This window comes from Lactuca virosa, chromosome 3, assembly GCF_052849685.1.
Source record: "Lactuca virosa cultivar CGN04683 chromosome 3, Lactuca_virosa_CGN04683_v6, whole genome shotgun sequence".
In the NCBI taxonomy this organism is placed as follows: domain Eukaryota; kingdom Viridiplantae; phylum Streptophyta; class Magnoliopsida; order Asterales; family Asteraceae; genus Lactuca; species Lactuca virosa.
The window spans coordinates 138,593,157-138,599,550 of NC_136428.1; the positions used below are offsets into that span (position 1 = coordinate 138,593,157).

General features: G+C 40.1%; 1 non-coding gene across 1 annotated transcript; it reads left to right on the plus strand.

Moving 5' to 3' along the window:
* Positions 1–258: 258 nt before the first annotated feature.
* LOC145168058 (small nucleolar RNA R71) lies at positions 259–364 on the plus strand. Its single transcript, XR_013741651.1, has one exon. It is a non-coding gene; the product is annotated as a small nucleolar RNA R71 (small nucleolar RNA).
* The last annotated feature ends 6,030 nt before the right edge of the window (positions 365–6,394 follow it).

Below are 6,394 nucleotides of genomic sequence, written 5' to 3' on the forward strand. Positions count from 1 at the left end.
TCCATTTTGTCCATCCTCCTATCCATGCTTTTCAACATTGCCATAACTGCCGACAAATCTTCTGAAGCTGCATAAGCCGACCCCTTGGTCATATCATTCCTTGGATTGTGGTATTCTCTAGAATGCTTAGAGAATTCCTCAATTAGTTGCTTTATTACCGGGGGTGCCTTCTTAGTGAGCGGTCCTTGCGAGTCAAGTAATTGCCTTGTTGTCACATTTACTCCATCATAAAAAATGGAGACTTCTTGTTGGCTATTAAGATCATGATGTGGGCAATTCCTTAGCAAGCTTTTGTACCTCTCCCATGCCTCATAAAGTGATTCTCCAGCTTGTTGCTCAAAATTTGCTATGGTTTCTTCAACTTAGCTATCTTTGATGGTGGGCAAAATTGATCAATAAACTCTTCTTTCATTCTAGCCCATGTGGTGATGGATCCGGGAGGAAGTGATTTTAGCCAATCTTTTGCAGCGCCCTTAAACGTGACCGGTAACATGCGAAGCAGAACGGTGTCGCGGGCCACATTAGGAAAGTTAAAGTAATCGGCTATATCATTGACCTCTTCTAGGTGCTTGTACGCGTCTTCTTGATCTTTTCCATAGAACGGGATTTCTTTAAGTTGGGCGAGTATGTGGCCTTTGAGCTCGAAGTTGGCATTTTCTGGAATCGTGGGTTGCACGAATCCCGGACCGGTATCTTCACGCATTCTCTTCTTCCACTCGCCCATGGTAACTTCATCGATGTTAGCCATGGTGCCGCCGGATCCGTCTTCTAGATCGCTACCTTCCTCAAATTCGCTTTCTTCCTTTTCGGATTCGTATACAATGTCGTCCTTGATTGAGTCTTCGTTTGCTAAGGAAAAAGTGTTGGATGCTCATGTTTTACTGCTCTTCTTTTTGCTAAAAACGGCTTTGAGATTCTTCAAAGGTGAGTCCTTTGAAGATGCGTATTCTCCAACGGTTTTGCCTTTGTTTTTCCTTAGAGTGGCTTCTGGGTCTTCAAATGGTGGAGTTAACGGTGTATTGCTTCCTCTGGTCATAAACACTCTGCAATAAAAGCAAGGAAAACGTGTAAAAAGAACAAAAACGAAATAGAAAGAAAATAAAAACGAAACTGGAAATCAGTACTCTACTCGTCGAGTATGTGCGACTGCACTCGGCGAGTACACTGCTTAAAAGCCTAAAAACAAATAAGAACAATTAAATACTAAAACTTAACCTAGTTACTGAATTACTAAAAAAAATAACTTTGTGCAAGATAAGCTCACACAAAGGATCGATAAAACTAGATATTAGATTTAATTTTTAAACAGTTCCCCGACAACGGCGCCAAAAACTTGATGTGTGTAAAACCGACTTGTTTTATTCCTACTCCAAAAATATAATTTAAACACACAAAGGCAGTGAACCTGTCCTTTAGTGGTATAGTTGAATAAGTAGGGTGTCGAACTCGAGGAACGGAAATTAACCTAATAACTAATTTTAACTAACAAGTAATAAAAGTAAAAGGGTTTTCTCTAGTTTTACAAGACTAGAAACTTAAAGACACTAACTAATACGCAATTGACTAACTAACTAAACCAAGTAAAAATTCACTAAATTTAATAAAAGGTTTCTGCTTAGGTTCAACTCATTCACTCCTATGGTTAATTTTATGGCAAAACAATAGATTAGTTATTTTTGGTTACCGATTAATGTGACAACCGTCAATTTTTGGCCAAGTCAAAGTCAACTAAAGTCAACAAGTCAAGCCGGTCAACTCATCTAACCCTTGTATAATAGGGTTTCCATTTTGTTTCTTATTGAACAACTCGCAATCTTAATACAAAGTATCACTTAGAGTTTTCACGTGTTCGGAAACTCTAAACCCTAATCAGGGCAAGTGATGAAACTACTAGATAAAACATTATTCCTTAACCCTCGGGGGCGTATAACAATCATAACAAGACTTAACGAGGTTTACAAACCTTGAATTACGGATCCAAACACTCAAAAGGGTCACAAAAGAAGTCTCTCCCAATCTCTTCCACTCTAACTCTCCCAAAACTCTCTAAGTAGGAGAAATCGCTACAAGTGTGTGTAATCTCTCCCAAATCTCTCCAAGTATGTGAAATCTCTCCCAAATCTCTCTCTGTATGAGAAATCTCTCCAAGTGTGTGAAATCTCTCCCAAATCTCTCCAAGTATGTGAAATCTCTCCAAGTATGTGAAATCTCTCCCAAATCTCTCTCTGTATGAGAAATCTCTCCAAGAATGTCAAATCTCTCCCAAATATCTCCAAGTATGTGAAATCTCTCCCAAATCTCTCTCTGTAGGAGAAATCTCTCCAAGAATGTCAAATCTTTCCCAAATCTCTCTAAGTATGCCAAATCTCTCCAAGTATGACAAATCTCTCCCAAATCTCTCTCAAAATCTCTCTCAACTTTTTATAATCACTCGAGGCATGCCTACCCTCGAATTTGACGAAAACAGCTCGAAAACGAGTCTGGGAATGGTTGTGGCGTTGCAACAAGTCTAAAAACTTACCAACTCTATCTACAAACAAACATCGAAGACATAAGACAAACATTAAAATACTATAGGAGTATTTGGTGATACTATAACCAACTTATGTGAAAACTAAAGACCCCTATTAGTAGGTCTATAATGACTAAGTGCATACGCTAAGGTTATACATGATTAAAGATGTTATAGACTCAGAATCTATGACTATTGCTCTACTTCCTGTTCCTTGTTTGGTTGTGGACTTAGAGTAGAGTCATTTATTCGAAGGTCTATTCTATCTCAAATTATGTATAACTGGTATGCACTATGTGATTATAGACGTGACTGATAAGGATCATCCCCTATAAGTAATTATAGGATTAGACGTCTATTAATTATCTCTTCTACCCCTATTCTCGCACGAGCAACATGATGGGTAAATCTTAACGCCCGTACAAAACCTACTTCTACCCACTACCATAACTCCGTCTCAGGGGAGTTAGCAGAAACACCAAGAATAGTTCAGTAAAGTTAGAAATTTATATATGTGTATATAAATGGTAAGGATATAATCAGGGATAATCATCCTTACTCACGACATCGTTTCCCTCCATGCAACAGGAGTATGTCTTCACAAGAAGGTAACCAGCCGACAAGCAAGGCAGCAATCCTGCAAATAGATCCTGCTACCTTTCAAGCTGCAGTCACGGCGGCCGTGACAGCCGTCATGGCACAACTCAATGCTAACAATGCCAGCAGAGATGGAAGCGGTACCGACGATACAAATCGATGTAACAATCAGGAACACCGGCAGGTGCCTACCAACGAAGGCGCCTCAGGCCACAAACCTAAGAACAAGAAACGAGAGTTTTGGAACGAAAAGAAGTGTAACCTACCTCAAAAATTTGCTAGAAGACAGCAATCTGTGGCTGCCCCTGCCATTACAACATCAGTCACGACTCATGCCCCGACACTAGCCACAAGATCTGTCACCGAGGCACCGGTCAGACCATATATGGGGACACTCCCAAAGTGTAACAAGTGTAACTTCCATCACAATGGGGTTTGCCGGGTGATGCACTGTAAAACCTGCAACAAGAACGGACATACTGCCCGTTTCTGCAGGAACCAAACCCAGCACCTCCCTTCAATCACCAACACCAGGGTAGGCCCAGTATGCTACCTATGCGGTGAAACGGGACACTTCAAGAGAGAATGTCCAACTGAGAAGAATGACGGGGGAGCAGGAGGAGTGTGATGAACAAACCAGCAGGAGCAACAAGAGAACCCTATTAGGACTTTTGTAATATTTTCAACAACAAAACGTTTAAGTACCATATGTTTGTAATGAATTTGGTATGCTTACTAAAATTACCGACTTTCTAAAAGTAGTTAAAATACTCTCTCGTTCAAATCAAATCAAAGACACTCATATATGACCTTAGGATCATTACCTGTAAGCTGTGATGACTTTGTGCATACATCGGGGTTAATTATAATCAAAATACTAAAGACTTAAAACGAAAAGTTCCGTCTTCACTCATGTTCCATGTCTAAGAAGTGGGATTAGGGTAGAACCACTCACTCTACGATTTCACCAGTATCAAATTACACGCGACTTGCATATACCGCTCGATCATAGAGTGACCGGTCGGGGATCATGATATAAAGTATCATGACTAGCTATCAAAACACACTCACTACCAGTGCTAGCTGCTGAGGTATGAATCATATGCGGAAATAATAACATCGAAAAAAACGGAACACACTTAAAAGAAACACAAGATACTCTATCACTCTAACGAACACCTCTTGCGAATACAGCTTAACACATGTTTTACCTAAAAAGATACTGTTGTCATCATTCGATTTCGATTGGTATAGTCCTCCCCTCCCCGATTAAACAGCTACGAAAGGACCCTTCACCTAACCCACTAAATATCAAGACCTTCGTCTCCCATAAACACAAATCCGACACGGATCTCCGGGTCATCTCTTGCTGCGAAACCCCAAAACACTCACCAGAGGAGTATTATACCTTCCGAAACCCTTCCACAAGTATTTTCAGAAGACCCTTCGGGAATGTCATGAATGCAGCAGATAAGATTCAAGCACAGAAGCTTGGGATGAGTACGGTTAATCTATCACTACTAAGTGTATACCCAAGGATAATATATAATTAAGATTCTACGGACATTGGATGTGTGTTTCCGCCCTATCTTCTGTTCCTTGTCTGGTTGTGGACTTGGGGCAGAGTCACCCATCCAACTGTCTTACCAACCTTAATTACATACGACCTATATGCGCAAGTTAATGATAGATGGACCAGGTACGAGTCCTACCATGAACTTCGGGACAAGGCTACCCAGGAGTGCGACTGAACGCCCTATCATCCGAATAAGTCTAGTCGTGTAAACCAAACCCATATGTTCTCTATCAATCTAATCAATGAGAAACCCTAAAGCGGACCCTATGCAGCGCTCCGAGGAGAAATTATCACTTATGACTTAGTACAAATTCGAGAAAGGCTGAAAGCATCTCGAGACCACGGCAAAAACCGAATAAGTCTTATCTTCTATATAAAAACACAAGGTTTTTACTAGTGAATCTATGATAGCTAGTGTAAACATTATGGTCATATATCATTAAGATTCTATGGACTTAGAATGTGTGATTCCGCCTCATTCCCTGTTCCTTGTTTGGTTGTGGGCTTAAGGCGGGTTCACCCATCCGAATGCCCTTGCAATCTTAATGATATACGACTAGGTTACACCAAGCGATTATAAAAGAACTGGTAGGACTTATAATGCAAATTTCGTCATAAATTGTTGAAACATTCGTAATGCTGGAACTCGCTAACTACATTATAAAATATTCATAGTGGTAATACCAAGTATAAAGCGGAGAGCATAAAGGCACACGTAAAATACACTATCATTCCAAAACAATAACTCCTTTAAATCGACTCAGCTCAAGTTACAATAAGAAATTCCAAGGTCGTCATTTAACATCAAGCGGGTTGTTCCCCACCATATCAATTCCTTATACTACGAAAAGTTCCCCCATCTTTCATCCAAATTCTTGAAGTCCCAGTCGAAACGCTAATTTCGGGACGAAATTCCTTCTAACCGGGGGATGATGTGACAACCGTCAATTTTTGGCCAAGTCAAAGTCAACTAAAGTCAACAAGTCAAACCGGTCAACTCATCTAACCCTTGTATAATAGGGTTTCCATTTTGTTTCTTATTGAACAACTCGCAATCTTAATACAAAGTATCACTTAGAGTTTTCACGTGTTCGGAAACTCTAAACCCTAATCAGGGCAAGTGATGAAACTACTAGATAAAAAATTATTCCTTAACCCTCGGGGGCATATAACAATCATAACAAGACTTAACGAGGTTTACAAACCTTGAATTACGGAGCCAAACACTCAAAAGGGTCACAAAAGAAGTCTCTCCCAATCTCTTCCACTCTAACTCTCCTAAAACTCTCTAAGTAGGAGAAATCGCTACAAGTGTGTGTAATCTCTCCCAATTCTCTCCAAGTATGTGAAATCTCTCCCAAATCTCTCTCTGTATGAGAAATCTCTCCAAGTGTGTGAAATCTCTCCCAAATCTCTCCAAGTATGTGAAATCTCTCCCAAATCTCTCAAAGTATGTGAAATCTCTCTCTGTATGAGAAATCTCTCCAAGAATGTCAAATCTCTCCCAAATATCTCCAAGTATGTGAAATCTCTCCCAAATCTCTCTCTGTAGGAGAAATCTCTCCAAGAATGTCAAATCTCTCCCAAATCTCTCTAAGTATGCCAAATCTCTCCAAGTATGACAAATCTCTCCCAAATCTCTCTCAAAATCTCTCTCAACTTTTTATAATCACTCGGGGCATCCCGACCCTCGAATTTGACGAAACAGC